At 43.5% G+C, this 24,890-nt stretch overlaps 1 protein-coding gene across 1 annotated transcript in view; it reads left to right on the forward strand.

The window, feature by feature from the left end:
- The first annotated feature begins 19,427 nt into the window (after window positions 1-19,427).
- BLVRA (biliverdin reductase A) overlaps window positions 19,428-24,890 on the forward strand; it is a 40,315-nt gene continuing 34,852 nt past the window's right edge. The window contains exon 1 of the mRNA XM_065627335.1: window positions 19,428-19,506. The gene's annotated coding sequence lies outside the window, so the exon portion shown is untranslated. The remainder of the gene's footprint in view (window positions 19,507-24,890) is intronic.

The raw sequence follows: 24,890 nt of genomic DNA on the forward strand, positions 1-24,890 counted from the left end.
TCTGTGTGAGCTTGGTGGGGTTTTTTTCCAGTTCCAAGTATGAACAATCCTAACAGGTGTATGCTGCAGTTCAGCAGAGCAGTGCTGGATCAAAAACATTAAAATGTCAGAAAAAATTGTTGCGTGCTCTAGCAAAAGCACATGTGAGGGCACAAATAATGCTGTTGCCTAACCTGGAACAATGCTGAACTGCTGTCCTTAAAGGAAATACATTTAGTGTCTTCCATATCTCTCCTGTCTGTCTGTAGCAAACACTGCAGTGAACTACATGGCTGACAACACTCACGTTTCCCCTTAGGGATACCAATGGATTTGTTCCAGAAGAGAGCTCTGACACTGACAGACGTCTGACATGCTGACCATAGGTAGTATGAATGACCAGGAAACTCACCCCTGGAGTAAAACAGGATTGTGCCAAGCTACAGATACAGCATTTTTAAGCAGTAACTGTGCTACTTTGATGGGGCCCAAGAAGTTCAGGAGAGGTATCTCTGCTGAGCTCACTCTACTCAGACTAAGCAACAAGCAAAACATCAAAACCAAGCGAAACACAGTGCTGTACAGCAGCCCTCAGCTGGTGTGGTCAAATAAGTAATGATGACATTAATTTTCTCACTATTCCTCCCTCTCACACTTTCAAACAAGCCAGGTGAGTGCTGCATTTGTAGGGTAATGCCTGGAAGTGTGCAGGAGAAGACTGGGGCTTCCACAGGCTCTCATCCTCCCCTCCTTTGCCAGCAATCCAGAGACCAGTTTCACTTCCGTTTTATCACAGGTATGACTGGAAGACTCAGAGGAGTCTCACATGCCTCTATCCTCTTGAATGTCACTGCTGCTCTACAGAAACACAGCTGCCTCTATGTTTTCCTGACTGCCTCTAAGACGATCATCAAGAACAGAAAATATTAATTAAATTTTAATTAATAAATTGAATACTGTGGGGTTAATTACGGCTATTTACAGGGAGTGTATGGGATTTGGAGGGCCTACCTTCTGGTGTTTTTGCACAAAGTGTTGCCTCTTTCTCTAAGCTCTAATTAGCTGGCTTTTTTTTTTTAATAGCCGGTCTCCAAATGATTTGCTCAGTAGCTCCTATTTTGTTCCTCATCAGCAGTTCTCCAGCACAGCTGCTACAGAAGGGAAGCAGCCCTGCAGTTTGCCTTGCAGGGAGCAGGTGATAAAGAATCTATCAGAAGTGGTGTCAAAAAAAAAAAAAAAAAGAGGCCCAGCCCCTAACATTGTCTAGCCAGGGGACTATATAAGAAACAAAGGACACAGGCAGAAATAAGAAGTAACAGTAACATCTGAGATGGCTGCAAGTTCAAAAATCTTCACTCCGTATGCAGTCCTTTTGTCCAGCTGCATGTTCTGCCTTCCTGCATATGAATAACGCCAAGAGTCATCAACAGCAGACAAGCATCTGGGAAAAAGCAGGCTGTTCCAGCACAGAGTCAACTGCACAACTCAGAATAATTTCTCCTCTACTCCTTATTTTCAACCTATGTGTTTCCTTCTTAGTGTAAAACCTCTTTAAAATTTAAATGGACTTAATTATCTGTATTTTAAAGAGCCTTACTTTTAGCTGTTCAGTGTACAGCTATAAAGAACAAAGGTCCTTTCAGGACACTGTTAAACTAAAGTCACACAGTAAACACACTGTGTCCAGATATCAGAAGTTTATTCTAGCCTACTTTTCAATTTCATGCCACCGCATGACAACTAATAGCACCTAAGAACCAGCACAGAAGACAGCTCTGGGAGTTTGGGGGTTATTTTGGGTGTTGTTTTGTTGGGATTTTTTTTGCAAAAGTGATCAACGTGATCAGCAGGCAGCTTGCTGCTTTCCCCCAAGTATCTCGTCCTGCCTGCTGGGGTTCATGACTGAACGGCTGCCACAGAGGAAGCAGAGGGCAGCAGCTGGAGGATGAGGACTGGCAGCAGCCCCACAGTCCACGGCTGGCCTAGTGCCTGCCTCCCCCTTCCCACCCCAGCAGCTGGCTCTGCGTGGCAGGTACAGGAGCCTGGTTTTGGCTCCTGCTGAGGTGAGATGGGATGAAGAAAAGAGAGGGGAAAAAAAGATTATTTTTGTAACCAAGAGCAATAATGCTAGTAAGGGAAAACGGGGACAGACCGGCCAACATGGAAAGACGGATATCTCCAAAATCCAGCATGGATCCCTGTGGTTTCTGAGGTTGGAAAACCATTGCCTAAATTAAGAAAGCTATCTTCCATCTCAAAAAAGGAAACATAAAAGCCAGAATTGCTCTTGCAGAAAAGCCTGACTTGTCTGGCTCCTCAAGCATGTTTAAAAATTGTATCCACTCCCTTCTGCAGCGAAACAGTTTCACTGCCCAGGGGCAGTGAGCTGAGCGCTCTCCAGCACCAAGGTGTCCCCCTGGCCTGCACTTTGGCTGAAAGCCTTGATTTACAGTGCCAAACCCCTGTTCCTGGTCTGCCTTTCACAGCCACAGAAATCCCCCCAAAACAAAGAAGATAAAGAACCGTCTCTTAATTTAGTATTTAGAATTGTGTCACCTGAGAAACAGTTGCCAGCATGTGTGATAACTCAGCTGCTCACACCAATACATGCACATCTACTAACAGAGGTGGCAGTGCCCAAACAGCATGAGCAGCTGCTGCAAGACATCTTCTGAAAAAAACCCTGAGTGATGTCCTAAGATGGGCTATTCCCCACTTCAACAGCAAAATTGGTTTTGTAACGAGGAGGTAAAGATCCCACTGCTTAAAGCTTTTGCTTGTCCTTGGGCTCAGTTGCTTATTCAAGACACAAGACCCCAGTCACACCTATGACTGTTGGTCACCCCCACGTTGGTCACTCGTGGGCTCAGAGGCCAGGCAAAGAGAGCACTGGCTTGGATGCAGGCTTAAAGGGCTGAGAGCCCAGATGAGCGAGGCTGTTTCCAGCTGAGGTGGCGGTGCTGGCCTCGGGGGGGGCCAGGCAGGGCAGGGAGAGCTGCCGGCAGGCTCGGTCTGCCGGTGCCACCTTCTGGATACAAGCGCAAGAGTTATTCACCTTCCCCTTGGGATGTAAGCAACGCAGTAAAGTGTCCTCATTTCAATCGCCAGCCTGCTTTTTGCTTCCCCACACACACACCTTTTAATCCATAACCATGTAGCGCATATCAGGCGGGAGCAGCCCCTGCAGGACCCAAGACAGCTGTGCGGTGCATCCCACCTTCTGTGGAAAAGTACGGACTGCAAGCTTGGAAAAATGCTCCCTCCCCTTGGCATTTCGTCTTCTCCAAGCATCTTTGAGACACAGCCAAGCATGGGAGAAGTGGAGACAAGACAGTGGCACTTGTCTTACGAGACATCTGTGAGTTTTAGGCCAGGGAGGAAGAGCAGAGGCATGCCAGAGCACCCTGGTTAACACTAATGGCACAGTCTCAGGGGCTCATAAAGTACTAATTCCAGCAAGGACCAGCCTGTGGAGAGGGGTCTGACTGGTCTTGCTGTCCGATTAGCTTTAAAGGCCATGCGCAAATGCAGAAATCTTGCCATTTATGTCAACGGCAGCCGTCTTCTCAATGGGAATTGTGCTCTTTAACATCCAAACCACAAACTGTTGAGCGTGGTTACACCACAGGCATTACTGAAAGCAAGGCTAAGGTTAGAGAGGCCGCCTCATCCTGAAAGAATCTAAAATTACATCTCCCGCGGACAGCAGCTGCAGTTCTATCTATGTCTTATAGCTGCAGAGTGGGACCCAACCACTGTCTTTCAAGTGGCAAACAGGATGCATACACCTAACATGGCCTCAAAACTGGCCTGCAGAATAAACCTGAAAACAACTTATAGTGTCCACAGAATGGTTTAAAGAGCACAACAGGGAGGAGCAGACCAGGAAAAACTGCGAGGTTGGAAAGAAATGTCTGAATTGGTAGAAAGCAAAAAGGAGCCAAAAGGAAGCGGTACGGGGATGATGCAGAAGGCGGGCAGCAATGAAAAGTTGCAGGCTGCAGCACACAGCAATGCAGGGCTCCTCACTGAAGACTTGTTCTTCTGCCCCAAACTAAGAAGGAGCTTAAGAAATGTGGAGTTTGAAGCTGTCAAATACCTGCAGCAGCTGCAAACATGCAGCACCTAAGCCAAAGGGCCTCGATCTAGTGGCAGCTTTTTTAGCAATTATTGTAACATGAGACAGTGGCAATAGAGGCAATGGGTCATATGAAGTGCACAGGTAATGAAACGTGGTCCACAATGGGAACTTAAATGATCTAAGTATTATATGGACACTGCTGCACTTCTATACTGCAAATGATACTTGTTTCCATTTCAGAGACTGGGGCACAACAGTGATGTGGAGTCAGGCTGAAGGACTCATAAGGCAAACGTACAGCAAAGGTAGGGCAATGTATTTATTTCAGAAACATAAGGTACTTGAAATATTTTTTCACTACATTTATATTAAATCTGTCAAACCCTCCTTTAATATGCACATAGCTTAATGATAAATACCAACCATGTGGTGATTAAAGCCGCACTGAGACTTTGATATTGCCATGTTAATATTACGCAACCCAGTTACAGACTCTGACCCATCTAGGTTGTCAGTTTTTACAGTTGGATTCCACTTGAGTTTAGTTGCGGCATAGCTGGCCCAAATATATGTACTGTTACTGCTTGTTTCTGCAATGGCTTCACTGAATTTCTTTTAACGTAGATTTATTAAAAAACAGCAATAGGCTGTCTTCCACAATGGTGTAATCAGAGTAACTGATGATAACAGCAGTTTACTCAGGTCAAAGCATCTAACTCTTACTGATGTTAAGTCTTAGTTCCCATAGCTCTCCAGCAAGGACACAGACGTAAGTTTGAGTAGGATATGGGATTCTGAGCCCTGCAGAAAGGGTTTCGTAGATGTGCTTCTCTTGAGCACTAGTACTTGAAAGTGTTGTATGCTTTATAACAAAGGCGGTCAGTGAAGTACTTTTACTCTCTTTGGCTACTCTACTGAGGAAATGGCAAGATCTCTATTTATAAATTTGATAATTTCCGGTTTGTATTGATTTTAAAAGCATCTTTAGCATTCAAGCAGCTGTTTAATGCATTTTGACTCAAAAGCAGGGCATTTGCATTAGTATTCCCACTAGAACGTTTGTCCTTTCGTGTCCATGCATTAAGACCCTGTTTAAAATCTGTCCATGTCCCTAATCTCTCTGGGGAGCTTTCCCTGAATATTCAATGCTAGTCCACAGTCTGTAACAAAAGAGGGAAAAAAAAAAAAGAAACAGAGAACAGTGTTTATGCATAAAGTTCAACAGCCTTTTCACGTAAAAAACATACACACACACAAAACCACCTCAACTACAGAGCCTGGCATTTCCACAGCAAAGATCCGACAACGTGTGCAGTTTTTCAAGTTAACCAATTTACAATAAGGGCATAAGACTTCTGAGCTCCAGATGCACTCATTCAGGCAGCCAGGGCCACAAATTAAATAGAAAAGAATGCTCTGACTCTAACATGGGTTTTACAGAGATGTGTTGAAAGTCTAGCAGATGGGTTATACTGTCTCAGCTTTTACCTGTATAACAAAGTAAATGCATAAAGCTGCTTACTGGCTCCTTCAATCCTAAACCTTTGCATTTGCTCCCATATGTTCCTGTGAAGATACAGCTAATTCAAACAATGAGCAAAATCCTACCCCTCAGGGAAGCTGATGGCAAAACTCCCACTGGCTCCAGCAGGCTCTAGGTGTTGCTCAACATAAATGCAATTGGCTGAACTTGACTAACAGCATAACCAATACTGCAATCAAATTTGCATTCTTTCATCTATAGATTTGCCACCTTAATGCTGCCCCTGGTGCTGCTGTTGCCCTGTGGTTCTCATGGAAGAGTGAAATCAGTGACATGGCTAGTGCTACTGAAACACAGTTTGCTGCAGCCTCAGCCCATGCTGACAAGCAGCTCTCTTCCATGGAGGAGTGAGAAACCCTCTCTCGAATCAGGAAAACATATCAAAACATTGTATCATACCACTAACTTTGTTCTGCTCAGTCTACATGCTGTTCTAACACAGTTCTCATGAAGCAGAAAACTGGAATCCTGCACTTAAAAGCATTTCAGATAGCAGAAAATTCTGATTTTTTAAAAAAAGTTTGCCAGTTGAGAAACTATTTTTTTTCCTCACACAGAGACTTCTTCATCATCTTCATCATCCCAGTTCATGAACATCTGAGTATTCTTTTTGAAGGCAGTCTGCTGTTTGAGCAGATGGCATAGAAATTTTACAGTCCATTTCATCCCAGATGCCTACAGTTAATTCTAACTGTAATGGGACACACACACAGATACATATACAAACACACATGCATATACAGACGTGCTAAGAGAAGAAAACATGTCTAATGTGTTTTGATTAGGGAATTAAATTGGTGAAGGCAGATTCCTGAGCTCAACACATACTAGAAGTACATTCCCAAAACTGTATATTGGGCTGATTTTAGGAAAAAACGTGCACTGTGAACAACTAAGAAACGCTTCCTAGTTTAGTATTTCTGGAAAATAAATTCCTCTGTGTCTCTCTTAAGCCTTAGCAAAATACATCTGCTCACCTGTACTACTTAGTTTTAAAATATAACCATTTGGATGGCCATATTCAGGTTGGTTTCTGTGGATGGTCACTATTCAACACACTTGACTCTAATCTGCAGGTCTTAGATCCTCTTGTCAGAAATACATGTGGCAATTCAAAGTTATGTTTGCCTCATTCAGTTTCATAACCAGGGAATACCTTTTTCCTCTGAAGATTCTGAACTTAAACCGAAATACCCAGCACTGAGGATGAGGAGATGACAAGGAGAGGAACACCCAGCCTGGGACTTCCTAAGATGCCTTAAGAAGCAACATTCGACTCAAGCAGCTTTGCAACCTGGGCTTCCATCTCTTTCTCAGTACCTTAGCTCAGTCCTTCCCCACAGTCTCCATCCCTGCCTGCTCTCAGGAGCGCCCCCGTATTGCACCCCAGCTTCTAGTCAAAGCACTGCTTTGTAATACAGTTTAGGGAAAGACGGAGGAGGAAGAAGAGAATTTGAGGACTGGTGACTCAGAGTAACTAGAGAATGCGCTTAAAGCAAGTTTGTTTCGTCAATGGCAATGCTCTGCTGTTTGCTTTACCCCTTCTAGACTGGGTCATCCCGATTCTTTTTCTTCATTTAATGGTGACGTAACTAAGTGGCCAGGAGGAAGCTGTCTCACCTATCATAAAAGCACAGTATGCAGTAATCATAGGAGTATACTGTTCAAGACAAAGCCATAAACTCCACTTTCAAGAATGTGCTGGGCTGCAATTCTGAAGAATGCGTTTATTAGCGAACTCCTGTTTTTATAAGCCGCAAATCGAGACACAGCTCCCTTCAGCGCTCGACTGGCTTTATGAATCATGAGCCCTGCAGTGCATCGCCATGAGACTTTGCTTTAGAAATAAAATTGTTTGTTCAACAGCAGAACACCCCAGTTCAGCCTTCTCTTTCCACAACTGCTGCTAAGTCTCAAACCAGAATGAAACAGGTCTGGAATCACATGTGCACTTAATGTCCTCTTAGTATCCACCAGATTCAGTGTAAAAGCATAATGGTGAGTTTCCACATCTGACATCTGCTTAATTAAGCAACATTTTCAGGATCTGGCTACTTTGCAAAACTAGGCAGCTAAGTAAAACAGGTCTAGTGCAGAGTCAGTCACACGATTTTTTTTTTTGGGGGGGGGGAGGGGTGGGGTGCTAGAGGTTTCCCAGATATCCCTTATTTCAAAGCAGGAAAAAAACAATGGCCAGCTCTGTACCAAACCACAGGTCAATAGATTTCAATGGTCTAAGGTTAAAATTGGCCTCCAGCTAGCTGCACAGACTTATCCCACAGGTATTAAACAGGAAACTTTTAAAGCTTAAAAATAGTTATGGTTATGAGACTTATTCTTGTAAAGAATATTCTTGAAGACTAGAAGTTTTCCTCCTTTGAAATGTTTGTGTTTGACACTTCCTCTGTAGCACAGTAAGTCTGTGTTTTTCTCTCTTGAACAGGCTGCGGGTTGAGTTTTGTTTTGCTATTTTGTCCTTTTTTCTTTCACAAATCAAGCTGTCAGCAGCACGGGAAGTAAATCTGTAACTGGGACACGTAAGAACTCTGTTCTGAGACTGCATCGCTGCCCCCAGTAAAGTCGCCCTTGGAAACAAGAGCACTTGAGAATATCTTAGCACACAGTGAAAGGCTTTTCGCTATGGTTTATTTAGCTGAAAAGGGGAAACATAATTCAAGTAAAAAACCCCAGAGATCTGAGATGCTAAAAGTATGTGGTCTCTGCTGAGCTTCCTGCTACTGCAGGCCACAACCTCTAAAGAGCACTGTGTTTGAATATCCGCTTTGGTGAGGACAATGCTTCAGGGCTGGGAGATAAACCTAGTTTTCTTGGACTGATATGAAAGCTAAACAATAATATATGCTCCTCTCCTACTACCACAACCACTCCCAAAGCTGAAGGAGTCCAGCCCAATACCAAAGGGCCATGCTGGGCACAGCTGGTTGCTACACAAATTGCTTTAGCCTTCTATTTTCTTCCTCTGCTCCTTACTCACTGCCCTGTATAATGGCTAGTAGCTGTGCTCTCCACATGTCCAGCCTCCATCTCCAGCAGATCCACCCCATCTGTCCCCAGGTGTCACATCTAGCCACCACTTCCCAGGTGGCCCAGCTCACCCAACCTCGATCTCCTGCTGGGCCCCAGAGCTTATCTCCACTGTCAGATGCACTGCGCTCAACCAGCCCAGATATGTAATTAGCAGTGCAGCTGCACAGCCACCAACCTGCCAGTACGCATGTGGCAGACCACTTCTTGGCAACTATTAATCATATGTTGCATAAGAAAACAGTCCCTTAATGCAAGCTAGGCTTTCCACTCTTGAACCACCTAAAGGACATAAAAGCTTTTGGCCATGCAGAAAAGGGAGCAAAATGAGCAGTAATTAACTCTCATGACTACAAAGGCTAACAACTTCGGCACTTGCAAAGGGGATCAGAGGCAGCTGAGCTGAGAAAGAACTGTAGCAGAACAAGTATTTGCCTGGGAGCAAACACTGCCAGAGTGCTTATTTTAGAATGAATAGTCATGTTAGTTAACTAGAGCTAACTACTGAACAAATAGCTCATGTTACAGCATACCGAGGTACACTAGATGCATCCTTTGATCTAATGACTGACAGCCCTACTGCAGTGTTCTTTTTTTCAGAGATAAAGTAAAAAAAAAAAATATTCCTTCATAGCTGGTTCTGATTTTTGGTACTGAGTCTCTTCACGAATTAATAGCAATGAAACTTGCATGAAAAAGGAACCTAAAATTTACTCACTCATTGCAGCTTGAGATATTTACATTCAGCGCGAGCATGCCATTTGCAAGAAAAAAAGAGCAACCAAAGTAAAAGTTTTTCTGTAAATCGACACATGTGACTGTTAACCCCTTACTCGTATCTCAGTCAGGACAGGCAAGCTTTGGTGCACTACACGCCCTTGTTGTTTCTGACCTTTTAACACAACTGCAGCCTCTCAGCATCAGGATTTAGCCTGCTGTTCAGTGGCATACTATGTAGCCCACCACACCCTACATGCCACTTACTTAAAATACCAGTGTGGACAATGAATATGACTCCTATGGTTTTCACGAAGTAGGGGAAGAGAGATGTTTTTTGGGGAGCATTTTTAAAGGCAGCCAAAATTAATCCTGAAAATTACAAGTAAAATGTGTTCTGATTATCATCATGCAAGTAAAAACACATCTTGTCTGGAAACACACAAGAACTGATGAGTAAAAGTTTATTTTTTACATGAACTACTTTATAGTGATTGTGAACTAAAGGGATTTGGCAGGGATTAAAGATTCATTTGTTAGCTGCTATGTCCTTTAATAAGCTTCTTAACATCTATACTGACAGAAGCAGCGTGTCCCCAATTTAGCAAACCAGGCTATCTCCATCCAGGTTTCACTGCAGCTCTGGAGGCCTGGAAAAAGTATTAAATGCAGTGAGTCTTCTGCCCCCTTTAGGGAAATGATGTACTAAATAGATTTTCTTCAGACCCGATTTTTGTGAAATGGACACTAAAAGCATTAACTCAATTTCCAGAAGCTGCACAAAGTGTGTGTGGCTCTTCGTGCTCTATTGAGGGGAAATCTATGTACCAAAAACCCGTGTTGTGCTCCGCTATGTCCTGTTCAAGTACCTTCTGCCTTAGTTCAGGTCCACAGCGAGCTTTTTCCTCAAGGCTTATTCAGCTCGATAGATGGCTTGCTTGCAAAGTACTTGACAGCAAGCTGCAGGTTCTCTGCCACAGGCAACAGAGCCGACCGCCTAGCCCAGCCAAGCCATCTTAATCCCTGTTTTGCATTCTCACCTGTAACATGGAGATGAAAAAAATGTTTCACCTTTCGAGCTAAATATTCTTCTACTTTTTAAATTGTACACTCCTTAGGATAGAGGGTTGACCACATACTTAACCAGAACCAAGCACAAATCACCCTTTGCTTTAATTCTTTGGGATCTCTGGATAAGAATCACCTCCTAAGATGTTAAAGAGCTTTCGTTTAACAGTTTTTTTAAAGTTAAAACCAACTGTAAAGCAGACCACGCAGATTCTCACTTTGGGCTCTTAGGTTTATCTGGTTTCCATTCCCCTGTCTTTCTATACTCTCGGTGATTCCAGGCAAGTTTCTTGCTGGTCTCTTATGCTTGTTTTGTGCCATCTTACACTGCCATGCAAGCAAGGAGCTGTAATAACAATACTAACTGCTCAGCTTCAACAGGACATAGCTATTTTTACTGGATTACTTTTCTGGCACAGCACTTCAAGCACTAAATGATTTGACACCTGTAATTTTATACTTGGAATAACACACGGCACTCATACTTCTTTTGTAATGTAAGATGAAAGCAAACACTACATATGTTCTCATTGCAGTACTGCTGTCTGGCAGCTATTTGCCTGTTACATTACAGAATAGGTGGAAAAGTAAAAGCTATGGAAAAGAAATCATTAAATAGCTAGCTTATTCCTCTGCTAGCACTAGACTGCTCCCTGCAGCATGTTTCAGAGCGTTTTGTCCAGTCTGGTTTTACAAGTTTCGCATTACTTTCATTTATATCTTTAATACAGCTGAGTCCAATGCGGTTTGGTGCTGCTTATTTTCCTTGTCTTTCAACTAGAAGACTCACTGCTAGACCAGCTGTTCATATAGAGCCAGCTCCAAAACTACTGAAAAAATCTGGACTCCTTCCACTGACTTCAACAGGCTTTGGATCAGGCTCATGAAAAGACGGCGAATACATTTCATGTAAGACTAAGCAGGTTACAGTTAGCAAAGTATAAAGAGGATTAGCTGTGTACAATCCAAAGGCATCTTACTCTGTGTGCCTCTGGAACAACTGGCTAACACACTTTCGCTTTCAAAGAGAGAAAGGGCCAGATTCGTTTCTGGTGCACTGCCACTAAGTCAATGTCATCATGCCAGGAACAAATTTGATCTGGAGTCTGCTCAGTTAGCCTCATTACAACTGGGATTTTCCTTAAGAGGAGGTGAGGAAATTTATTTCCTAAAAATGCAGAAGCGGTAAGCAAATGCTTTCTGCTTTCCAGTTGAAGTTTAGGTCTTTAGAGAGACCCCTGTGGAATATCAGGACAAACACAATGTGTCTTCTCTCTTTCCTCTGTCTGGAAAGGATGGACCCTCTTTCTTCTTCAGAACCTGAAATGGGTCATATTTGATTTAAAATACATATCCTTAGACCTTTACTGTGTGTCACCAAAACAGATTGGCAGCCCCAAACTGCTAATTTACTTATAGTTTAGAGAGCACGGATGCATCAACACACACCCACTGTGTATGCTTTGAGTGCATGACTTCTGAAAGCTACAGTGTGTTTTATCAGGAATTATCAGTGGGGGATTAATTCTGAACAATACGATCGAACGAAGACAGTGGTGTGCAGTTATTCCTCCCACCCTTTCAAAGTTCACAGCAAATCGCGTCAGAGCGAGTGACATTCTCAGTTGCTGAGAATGCTTTAATCAACCAGACTTCTTTTTTTTCCTGCTCTCTCTGTTCCCTATGTACAAGGGACTTCATGGCACTGCTTTGTTGTAAGATGTGTACAGTTATAACCTACGCTAAAAGTATACCATTAATGAATGAACACTGGGTGTGTGTATCAAGCAGATGAGAATGTTCTTTTGATCTTCTGTGCTCCACCACTGTGGCAGACAGATGTCTAAATTGCTTTATTAATGTGTTGAAGCCTTCCATCATTTCTCAAACAATACTGAAGGAATAATCAGAATTTCATCACGCTTTCATTTTCTGCTCTTCCAGCTGAAATCTGGCTAGATGTTATGCAGTAGGGAAAAAACCTGACAATTTAAATTATTTATTAATTTTCCAGAGGGTTGGGAAGAAGCTATCATGTGCTTGACACTCTCGGAGGCAGCTGTCAGAAGCTTCTCAAATTTCTGTTTAATTTCAAAGCAGTTTCCACACAATATGGGAGCTGTATTTACCCTTAGGTACAATTTCAAAACTAATTCAAGGGAACAAGACAAGGGATTCAAAGCTTTTTTTGATAATATCTTAGCATCAGAATAAGGATGTTTAAAAAGCAGAGTTTTCTGAACATGAAGATAGCAACACTTTTAGCCTCCAACATATGAATAGCTGGGGAAAACAAATAGCTCAACTGGCTTGAGGCCACAGAAGCATATTAAAGAAAGTTCATACGCAATTGCAATTATGTAGAAAATCCTTGATAACCCTTCAAAAAATATGATTCTTATGTGGTAGTGTGACAAAAACTGCTAATCCACCCAAATTTCCCTAGATTGAAAGACATAGCTATAAATGATGAGAAGCGAAAAAGAGGCCAAGTAGGGCCTCTGTTCTGTAAAACAAAGAAATCAAACTACTGTTTCATGGGCAGCTAGGCTGATTTAACAAGTCAGTGTTGCAAAAGTGCGAGGTCAAGTCTCTCAATCTCTTTCCCAGCCTCTTGGCTGCACTTGCAGCAGCTCATGCACTCCTCTGATCCTTTACCTTGTATCTGTCAGCTGATTTACCTCGCTATTCCAGAGAAAGCTACCCACCTTTCTGCTATTTTTCTTCCAGGCTAATAGGCCCAAGTGGCTAATGGAGGGATCCAACACACGCCAGAACCAGCACAGGGTAAACAGCAGGATGACCAAAAGCAAGGACTGCTGGGAGGGGAAAGGACTGCCACCTCTCTTTCCTGGTGGTAGCAAACTGTGAAATCATCTCCAGGTGTCACAGGGGGGAATCAAAGAGAGAAGCGGAACAAGTATAGATCCTGATCATTGTTGCTTTGGAGGAGTGTGGGCATAAGGATGCAAACTAGAGGAGTAGGAATCCCATACGTCTGCAGAGGATTTCATGAGTAGAAAAAAGTTTGTGCCTATGCACCAGCTGCAGCACACCCAGGAGCCAGCGGCTATATAATCTATGCGCAAATAACTGCGTAGTTCCCCCATGCAAGCATGGGGCTGACTGCACAGAGTCTTAGTAGATGCACAATATGTCTACATCAAGGCTGCTGTTTCTGAAGAGTTTTGCACTTACTATGCATGGCTGGACAGCACAGCATACACAGAGCTGCTCCTGCTTAGGCTGCTTCATGCTCTGTAACTGCAGTGCATGCTCACAGTGCTATGTCCAGAGTTTCCAGACTTGGAGCAACTAGTTCAGAGTGTATGCTGCTCCCTACAGCTACCAGACATCTGGAAAGCCCAGACAAATTTATGAAGTCCTCAAAATCTGCCTAAATGTGATTTCCAGGTGGAAAGAGTGAAATGTGTCTGGGAAAAGGAAGCCTGCAATATCCAGAAAGCCATTTGCTACCTGTAGAAAAGCAAACATAGGACAACAGAAGTTTCGGAATGCCTGTTCTGATGAACTGAAGGCAAGGCTGGAGTTCAAGTCTCACCTTCTTCTCCTGTCTTCTCTACTGATTTGATTCACCATAACTCTATTTTACACCAAATTCGAGGGGATATGCTTTCACATAATGGATATATGAGAGGTGTCTTGCAGTTCAGCTTCACAAATGTTCCTGTTACTGTGGCCATTACAAAAGCTGCATAAGGAACTCACTTCAAGTCTAGACACCTGTGAAGAAAATAACTGTAAATGAATAAGAGGCTATGCACTGATGTGAGAATCCACCTTCCTCTCTCCTTTTTATGATGTTGGCTTATAAAATTAATTACTTATGTACCTCACAGAGACGCAATACTTAATTAATATTTGTTAGGTGCTTTGAAATTCTGATGGAAGACGTCATACTAGTGTGCATTATGACTAATACAGTGTAAAAGTAATGACAATGGTGTTGCTCAAGCAGAACGCTGCAAGGATATCTATTAGTTTCTCATGTAAAAAGGGGAATGGAATAGGAGAAGGTTTAGGAAAACATTTTAAAACTCAGTTATCCTAAAGGAAAACGGAGAAATGGGAAGAAGAGGAGCTAAAACAGTTTTCATAGGAATTTACTGTGCAGCGTGCATTAACTGCTGCAAAGTCAGAGAGTAAGCGCCTACAGCAAAATCCTGGCTCCAGTCGAGTACACGGAAAATGTTTCAGCAATTTCAGTGAGGTGAAGATTGTTAGATTTTGTCATAATTTCCAAGACATCCATCCAGCATCCCATACACAGGTTTGCGACTTTGCACAGTTGCTTGTTTACAGTTTAGGTTCAGGAAATAACCTCATCAAGCTAGGGCATGCTCACCATGTAAAAGCAACTGCTCAGCTTCTAATCATCTTTCTACTACATCCCACACTTGGAGTAAATCTTTCCATTCTGTTAATGAATTTGGACCTGAGCTACCTATTTAAGTTAGTGGCAAAACTCCAATTAAATGGAAGCAGTATGGAGATCACTGTAGATTTTGTAACAAAGATGGGAAGAAAACACACTGTGTTTAACAGTGGTTGTAACTCATATACACCCCTGGAGCTCAATTAATTTACTCAGAAGCCCATAGAATTTGTAATTAATCCCTGACTGAAGGAAAAAAAAAAAAGCAACAGAAATATAGACAACTTATTTTTTCAGAATTAGTTAGTCCTCCACACCTAGCAGTATAAAGACTGGTAGAAACATGCTCCTCAGTACTTCTGGGTAAGGCAGAGTTAAAGAGCACATTTTTCAACTGAAAGGTTTGCACCTGGGAGGCTTGAAGGAGAAAGGCTATAAAGAGTAGCAGGTGATGGACTTCAAAGACAAAGTACCTGGGAGCTTCTAGCATTAAGAGAAGTCATTTTATAGCAGGATTCTACAGCTACTTTAGGTAGGAAACTAAGTGAAAATGTGCTAGGATACAAGTTGTTGGTTTTTTTGTGTGGTGTTGTGTTGGTTTTTTTAAAGTATTGAAGCCTGTTATTTGGTGTATACAGGGCCCTTGGTAAGTTGTTACTTGCCTTTTTCCAAGTGGTGTGTGATGGCTTCCACCAAGGATCTCTTAATGTACTCCTATACAGCACAGGGAATCTTAGAGGTACTATTTATCGTAAACCATCTCTTAAGGCAGGCTTTCCAACTATGCTACCTGTAGAAATATTGTACTACAGCAAACTAGCACTTCCAAAGCAGCTTTGTGTCTATGCAATTGCCATGCCCAAATGTAATGATGAAGTTACACATAGCAACTTTCCCTCTTCACATGTGCTAGTCTGCTGTGTCCTCCTAACTGTACTGCTGGTTCTGAAGCACATAGGCTTTTAGTTTTCACTCTCAGTGCTTGTACAGCTGTGTCCACGAATATACATATGCAGTTAAACCCAAGGAAATGTTCCTAGATGCCAGAATTAAGCTTAGATAGCTGCAGTTCTAATAACTCACATGCAGTTCACTGCTTTCTATTTAACAGAAGATTTTCATAAACTTCTTGCAGCAGCTCACGCTGTAGCTCTAAATGCTGACAGCTGCTTTCCAGTCCTAGTGGAATAAGCAACATCATTCTTCCATCTAAACTCAGTAGTTAAAATGGGTTGGTGTATGGCCTACATCATGTTGCAGCTCTCTGACCAAGGACAGATGATGTTAGGGGGCCAAGGCAAAAATTCAAAGCTAAAGCTTTTTTTGACTGAAAGTTAAATGCTTGATACTTGAAGTCATGTGCGAAGAGTGCCATGTCACTTGTTTAGACACATAGGCTGTGACTCTTTCCTCTGAATACTCATTAATAACATGTTTACTGGACAACCAGTCCCATCAAACATGACAAATGTTTCTTTAGAGTCTGCTTTTATTATGGCTGGAGATAATGGTGGGCAGGCAGCAGAGAGGAAAGATGATTCTGTCTACTGCTTGGCATGGCTGCTGTCAGGGAAGGCCACTGAAAGGATGCTTACTATGTGTTTTGGAGAGGTCGTTTTGTAGAGAGGACAGAAGAAAATGATACAAGACATCAGAGTATGAAAGGCTACATATGAGTCAAAGACCTTAACTTGGTGATGTCTGCATTGAGCTGACAAGACCTGTAGGATTTTTTCAGACAATACTGTTCCTCATTTTAAGACTTCAGAAAAAAACCACAATGCTGCTAAATAAGGTTTTTCATGGCTTGTTCTTCTCACTCTATTTCCATCTCCATTATCCTTGACTTGTAACCTGGCTAGCTCTGGCTTTCTCCTACTGGCCTATACTTTGTTCCCCAGTAGGCTGAAGAGCAGCACAGTAGCAATCTCTTAAAAAAACCACACCTATATGGAAAGCATCTGAATCGCCTCTAAGCACATCTAATCAAGCCTAATAACTCTTAACCTAGAATGCTTTCCAAAGTAGGTTTCTGCAATTCTTACATCTTTTAACTTTCCTGTGCCTGGTTTTAATGCTAACGCTACTTTTATGGTTCTCTTATGCCATGAACAGGACACAAATTCCTGCTTTACTATTAATTTGTGTCTCTGGCAAGATTTGTATTCCTTTTACCTACAACCTGCCAAAGTGAACTCTTGTTAGGCAGCCTCGTCACCCTGTATCTACAAACGTCTCTGCATTCTGAGTATCTTCTTATTTTCTCCAATCTTCTAAGGACCCTATATACATTTCGCAGCCTCAGGTGAATGACTTTTCACGTTACATTAAAATGAATGTTGCTCAGATCAATGAGCATGTCTTTTCAAGTAGTCCAGAACTTGGTGTACTGCTCTGTATTTAAACCTTCGATTTGTGGTGTTCATCAATACCATACAACCAGTTGCAGAGACTTCTGTAGAGTGCTAAAAGACTGGAAAGCACTGGTCTGAGGTCTTTGGGACTGTGTTAGACTTTTGATGGATCAAACTTCCCCATGGATATTCCCTTTCCTTATGGGTCTTACTTCTGGGGGAGTTCAATACATCAATTTCTAATTATTTTAATGCTAGAATGATCTCTCTTATAACTACTGCTGGCTATATCAGGAATAAGTACAGGTCTGTAAATCAAAATACATGATGCTGAGGGCTGTGTTCCCACTGTATGGGTTTTGTGTGTGTGTAGTTCATTTATACTAGCTCTTGCCTGTTCTCACAGACTTTCCCACCTATGAGTCTGCTAGGCATCCTCTGGTGGTGCCGTCTCTGGTGGCCCATCTTAAAGCCTCAAGTTCAAGTTGAAGCACAGTACATGGAGACAATCTGCTTCAAAAGCACACTTCTGGCTCTAACTCATTTAACATCATCAAAGTGAATTTATGCTAGTGCTGGAGCATAGATCAACACCTGCCAGACAGACTGGGAGATTAGTGCTGCCACTAATGAAGTTAATCCGCATCTGGAGAAGGCACACAGCAATGTGGAAGATTTCTATCTCTTTGTTACTTAATGGGAGAAGCTTGCAAAGCCATTCTTCAAAGCAGATACAGCTACAGATATGGAAGAGGAAAACATTCCCTGATCACATGCCTCCAGTTTGATCCATGAGAGGTCTAATAACATGATGGCAGAATCCATTTTTAGGTAATGGATAATTGGGCTTACTATGTTTAGTGTAGCAATCAAATTAATAGCAGGAATGAGTTTTTATTTGGTGTAGGGAAGGGTGAGAAAGGCAGGGCAAAACCCTCTAAATTTTCTGCTATGTACAGGGGATATGCACAGTACTCTGAGGCAGCTCTGGAAACAGGGACTATCTATTTTAGCTGGCGGTATGCTGTGCAATCACTTAATGAAAGTATGTAAATACCAAGAAAAGCAAGTTACTCTGCCCTGGGAGAAGAGAGGGCGTTTAAATACAACTGTTATTACTGCTATGCAGCTGTTAAACAAAAGCACCACTGCCACCCCAGCAGATGAAAGTATTCTATCACTTAACTAAAGACACACTAATGCCAGGAAGCATCACCTGAAACACGCTTAAAAGCAAATGTCATGTAAGTAGCTGGTGGTGCTTTTCAAGTTGCTCACAACAGCGAAAAGACCAAGAAGCAATGCTGAACTGACAACTGGAACCATGTTAGTAAAATTTCAAGATTTCTTGTGTATCAAGTAGCTTTTCAGAAGTACATACACAAATTGTTTCTATTCCTTATGGTATGCTGAGTAGAAAAAAGTAAGACTGCATATTCAAGAGGTTAGTTCCCACACTAGCTTTATGGTCATTTAACTGCTGCTTATTTCCAGAAATTAAGAAACAATACAGCCTTTTTCTGCAACCTCCTCAGTTATGCAAAATCACAGCTCAAAGCTGTAGCCTGAATCACTAACAGCATTATAGACAAATAGAAAAATCCAGCTAAGTTCCTTTCTTCCTGCCTCTTCCTTTCTCCTAACTTGAATATGCAAGCATTTCAATATCAAATGTTTGCATGCATCTATTGTTGACTTCTGTTTCTGTGGCACTTGCACAGTTTGGAGTTGGGCAAGCCTGCACAAAAGTAGGCTAGAGCTGATGTGGCCTTCAGATCTGTATCTCTGCTAATTCTCAGAACAACCACAAGTTGGGCTGCCACCAAATCATCCTTGGAGCTGCTCTAAGGGTTGTGCTGCAGACCAGGTAAGGTAGTTGTGAAGGGTGCGCTCACCCCCTTGACCAGACTGGTGGTGGTTTGGTGCAGGCTCCAAAGGAGGCAAAGGCCTGAGCTGTTGCCAGCCCATGAACTCCTCCAGTTCACCACAAAGGAGCAGTGACACAGGGATCACCAATGCCAATGAGCCTGAACATTGATCATGCGGTAGGCGTATGAATAGTGAGTGGCTTTTCCAAGACTCATTTATCAAGGAACAAAGAAAGCTGTGGATACAAGGAATCTCATGCGTACCTTTCCACTGCATATGATTTGACTACAAGCCAACCTCTTTAATCTATAAATATGACAGCCTACGTGAGCCTTCTTTGAGCTCTCCCTGCTAGGCAGCCTGGCTGCACAGTGGTGATCTCCCCTTGAGCTGCTGGGACACCTTTCAAGGTTGCTCCTCAAGGCAGAGACCTGTTGCCAATGGCAGATCTTTGGTAAGTGACTGATATCATGCATAACCTTGTAGTATGGTAACTTTGATTTTTGCCTTGGTAAGTTTGATTGCATGCTGATGACACATTATAAAATGACACATTATAAAACTATGTGGCTATTCAGTATTAATCATTAGAGCCTCTGTATTCCTTACCCTTATTCCTTATATCTCTACTCTTAGACATAAACTGTTGACCCAGTCTGGGACTAAGATTGGACCTAGCTGCACCTAGGCTTCCCAAGGCATTTAGAAAGCAAGAGGGTCCATTCCAAATCTCATGACTCAATGGGGAGGGTTTTTCTTATGCTTTGCATCTCCAGTCTCTGTGCACATCACTCTAACTTGAGGCTAATTCAATTTCCTCTGTATATTTCCTCCATTGCATTCATTGGACTCTGTCAAATTATTATTTTACCACAATAAAATGTATTGCTGCTTCTTTCTTTTGAGTGAGATGCATTCTACTCATCCATGACAGTAGTACAGGCAAGTAAGAGAAACTGCTGTGCAATGACAATGCCTGCATAGAGCTGTTATTAACAGATAAGTTGTATTCACCTGTGCTGGCTTAACTGTGGCACTTCAAGCAAGATCAAGTGCCCTAACCACCATGTTGTTAGGTAAGACATGCGTGGGCCTGTCTCTTTGTGTGAGCTACAACACTTCAGGTGCCTTAAGTGTAGTGAAAACAAACCCCAGCATCAGCTCTTCCTCCTGCTTGGTTTTATGTTGTGGTCACAGCTGCAAAGGTAAGAATGTTATTTTGCTCCTTTTGCTCCTCTGGCATTGAGTCAAAACCCAGAAGTTTGTATTAGAAAAGTGGCCTGGAAAGTACTATATTAACAGACATGCAAAGCCTCTGACTTCTGGGGAATAAACAGCTTTGAAGTAAAATATGTGCAGCAATAATCCATGCACACTTGATTAGTTTCAGAACTGCAAGAGCAAAGGACTACTTAGAAAAAGCTGTAAGGTAGTAATGAAGGGTTTGGGGTTTATTTTTTTCTTCTAATCCCAAAAGCTCCTTATCTCTATTCTCCATGTTTTTCATTCAATTTACAGTGATCTAAATTAAAGCTCATCTAACAAAAAACATGACACATTAAGTTTGACTAACCTCTTCACCCTCCTTCTTCCTCAGGAGAATAAATGCAACAACTTTAAAATTGCTACATTGCTTGTTTAAGATAACTGTCTCAACATAATAGTTTAAGGTACTGAAATATCCCAAATCAGCCAAATTCCATTAAATGCAAAGTGCAAAGAAAAGTTAAGACTTCACAAGAATTACTGCTCACACTAAGACAAAATGATCTCTAGGGACTAAGCTGCCAGAAAGGCAGCATTTTGTTATCTGTCAACATGCACACATCTTTCTCTACCACACCCCCAGTCAAGTTTAAGAACCCTTAACATGGGCTCTTGCACGACAGGAAACATCAGTCTTTGTGTCAAAGCTTAGACTCAAAACAAAGAGTAGGTGCAGTTTAACACTGTATTTAAGTGCAGCTGTGAGTTGCTGCTGGAAGGGGTACTCATGCTCACTTTCCCTCCTTTCTGCTGGACCGTGCCACTGCAGTGTACGCCATGTCCACAAAACCTTGACGTACCGGAAAACCAACTTTCAAAAAGCCGGCTGATCCCTAAATCTGATACAAGAGGTAGAGTGTGATGTACAGCTGGGCAGTGGAATAGGGCCATCTTGCTGTCACAGCCTGCTATTGCTCCAGACTCTGAGGCTGACCTAACAGGGGCTGCTCATTTTTCGTTTCAATGCCTCAGTTTATCGAAACCTGGCACTAGAAGAAGCAATCCAGCCCACTCTTATACCTCATGCTGCATGCTCCCTTCTTGTGCTTCAAGAGTTAATGTAAATCGGCAGAAAGTAGCTGATTCGAGTCAAAACGAACTAAACTGGGGGGCTGAAGGTGCTAGCCTCTCCAATCAAAACGGATGGCAAAAGCCTTGTCTGATCTAGTTATGGAAGCAATCTTAAACTGGAGAGTTTCAGTTTTTTAGAGAAAGAAATATAGCAATTCCTCTTATTTGTTATGTTAAAATATTAAACATGCTCAAGACAACTCGATCCCTTCTCAAGTTGTACCAAATGAGGAAGCAAACTTGCTATAGTTTTCGTACTATGTGGATAAGCTACTGAAAATGAATCGCTTCACAGTTGCCTTGTTTCTTCAAACTTCTGATACCTGTGGTTCTGTTACCAGGTTTTCCAGGGCTCAGAGTACTGTGGGCCTGTGCCTGTTTTAACCTTTCCTTGGGGTGAGGTACGGTTTGCCTGCCGTGGCCCTTTGTGCCCCTTGGCCGTGGGGCAGAAGTGATGGCACCCCGTGCCCCCTCCATCTCAAACCCACCTGCACGGGAGCTCCCTTGGGCGGCACCTCCTCTGGAAATGACATTTAAATAGGTGAAACCAGCATTAGAGGAGCATGCCTTTGCAGCAGCTTGAATACTTCACGCGCATCAGGCTTTGTTTTTATCTTGCTAAATAAATTTGCCTTGCACCCCACTTCTAAAAGCACGTGAGGTGTAAAGCGCAATTACGTCAACGCACTGTGAGGTGATGTGTGTGTAATTACTGACCTTGTTCATCCTCTTACGGGTGTAAGACCCCTCGCTTAGCAGGCCTGTGGCCACCCGGCCGCACGGCTCCCCTCACCGCGATGACACCCGGTTAGTGCCTCTGTTTTTCACCCCTACCGCCTTCCTAAGCGTCTGCTGTTCCCTGTACTCATTGCTCACAGAGCCAGAGGAGCCCTGTTCGACCTCCCCCGGTGCAAACCCACCCCCGGTGCAAACCCACCCCCGCGCCCCCTTCCCGCTGCCCCACCACCTCCCCCCGCCCCTGCCGCGCCGCCATTTTGCGCAGCGCCGAGCCCGCCGGCGGGCGGGGGTTCACTCGGGTACCCCACCGCCCACAGGTCCCGTAACCGCGTCCCGGGCTCGGCTGCCCCTCCCCACTCACGGCAGCGGCGGTCAGCGGAAGGGCATCACGCGTGGGCCGTGGGGGCCGCCATTGCCGCGGCGTGCGATGCCGGCGGGGCGCGGCAGGGGGCGCTGCCGGCGGTGAGGGGAGGGCGCTGCGGCCGTTGTGGCGGCGGCTGCGGGCCCGCTGCGTTCCGAGCCGGGGGTGTTTTCTGAGGGTCGTCTCCTCGGAGGCACGGCTGGGGGCTTCCTCGCCCTGTGCCTCGCGTTTTCGGGGGAATGCGGCGGTAGCCGTGGCCTCGGCTGCGGGGGTGAATAGCAGGAAACCTGTGAGGGGGCGGCCGCGGCTCCCAGCCGGCTGCCATGGCAAAGCGCCCGCCTCCCGCTAACCCGAATCCTGGCAGCTCCATACGGATAGTCCCGAATACACCTGAACTTGCTGCTTAGTTCTGAGATCTGCTCTCTTTTGCGGTGGTTTATTATTCTCCAGGCCAAGCCCCAACCGGGGACACCATAAAAACACTCTTCTGCATTAAAATTGGAAAGCCCAACAATTTCCATAAGCATCTTTCCAGCAATCCCCAAAGATAACTTTCTGGATTTTATCTGATGATCTGATTCCGTACACCGATATGCGTATTTAACTTAATTATTGCTGTCTTTAGCTTATCTTTTTCATTCCGAATTTATCCCTCGTCATTGTACCACATAAGCCATGACCACGGCGGTGTTTATTTAAGCGGGGTGCCCAGGGCTGTCACTGAGCTCGGCGCTCAGGCTGTAGCATTTGCAAAGTGTGCGTGAGCACTGCTGGGTGACAGGGCCCTGAGTCTTCACTCGCAAATTCAGAGTCATCTGAAATTAATCCCTGAGCGTACTGACAATTTCAGAGTGTGTTTCGCTGCTGTTTCTTGCCGCGTTGTACCTGCTTTCTTATTTATTATCTGTGCATCCTGGCTGAGGAGTCGAATCAGCCATTCCTCTCAGGGCTCTTGCCCAAGCCAGTTTCTTCCATTATCCAAGTAGTTTCCAGCTTCTGACTTTTTTTTCTTTTTTTTTTGGCTTACCATTCTGATTTAATGGAATATTATGCACTATTGAATTATCCCAAATAAAACAGTTTCTTCCTGTGGAGGGCTTCTAGTGGTTGCCAGTCAACCCCTGTCGTCACAAGAATCATTACATTATTTTGCATTGCTTAGTTGTTCCTAACAAAATAATTGAGAAGTGGGAGGTTGCTAGGTTGTAGCTTAATTAATACATCTGCTTGCTAGAACTTGTAACACTCATGGGACTGTAGAAGGTGAGAGCAGGGAGAAACATGGCATGGAAAAAAAATCAGCAGAACAAAACAATGTGCAGATATGACAAAAAAATGGACAATGAGAAATACAGGACAAAAAAGGGAGCGGGTGACCCAGGCTAGTGGGAAATCTTCCTACACTCCTGAGAAGGTCTGGTGAGAGGCTGTTTCGTATGCAAAGCTGCAGGTTTTTTAACCTCTCTTCCTGCCTTTCCACTAACATCTCTTCTTTGTGAGAACCTGTTGCCTTTACCTTCCGGGGTGGTCGGACTCCCACATACCCAATTACTCTCTAAAAAAATCTATTTCATACGTTTCAGACCTGAAGAAGGATTTTGTGCCAAAAACTTGTCTGTGGTTCCCAGCTATGCCTGTGTTGGCCTAACTACCCCTGCAGGCCTTCCCCTTGTAATTTTGTAATGATGAAAGCTATACAATATCCATCCAATTTCAATGAAGTTTTATTGTTATTGAAAGGCACTCGTTATTTATAGATACTCACTCTGCTATTTCCATATGAAAAGAGAAACAGACTGTGTAAGACATCAATACAGCAGCAGAGCTATGTCCACACCGTGAGATATTTCCTGCTGCTTCTTCCAAGGCTGGCGTTTGCCCCTGCCCACTCTTACCACCCTGGGGACCCTAGCTTCTCTTGCCATGCCGGCTGCTCATCTCATGGCCACAAATGGCTCCCCCATGTCTCATTCCACCTCTGGAGGAGCTGCTCCCCCAACCCAATCTTGCCCAGGTATGTTTGGTTTGTTATCTGGCTGCCTGAATAAATAAACAAACGTATAGCAGAGCGAGCTTGAGGCAGTGTACAGGGATCAAACAGCAAGTAGTTACCTGGCTGGTTTACGCTAACCTAACTCCACAGTGTGGTGGAAAGAGGCAGATATGCCCTCCTGTTTGGCTGCATTTTGCCACTCCCACTTGGTTTTGGGAGCTGATCGATCTGGGAAGTATTTTTTTTTTCTTTCTTTCTTTTTGTACAAGGTTAATTATGAGATTGGATAGGTCCTGCATCCTGTAGAACACGTGGCTGTACAAAGGTAAGTGCTGTTAATGAATTTAAAGGCTACGAGTAACATCTGCCTCTAATCACTCCCACATGCATTCTTTCATATGTTCTGCTT

This window comes from Caloenas nicobarica, chromosome 2 (assembly GCF_036013445.1).
Source record: "Caloenas nicobarica isolate bCalNic1 chromosome 2, bCalNic1.hap1, whole genome shotgun sequence".
Taxonomy (NCBI): Eukaryota; Metazoa; Chordata; class Aves; order Columbiformes; family Columbidae; genus Caloenas; species Caloenas nicobarica.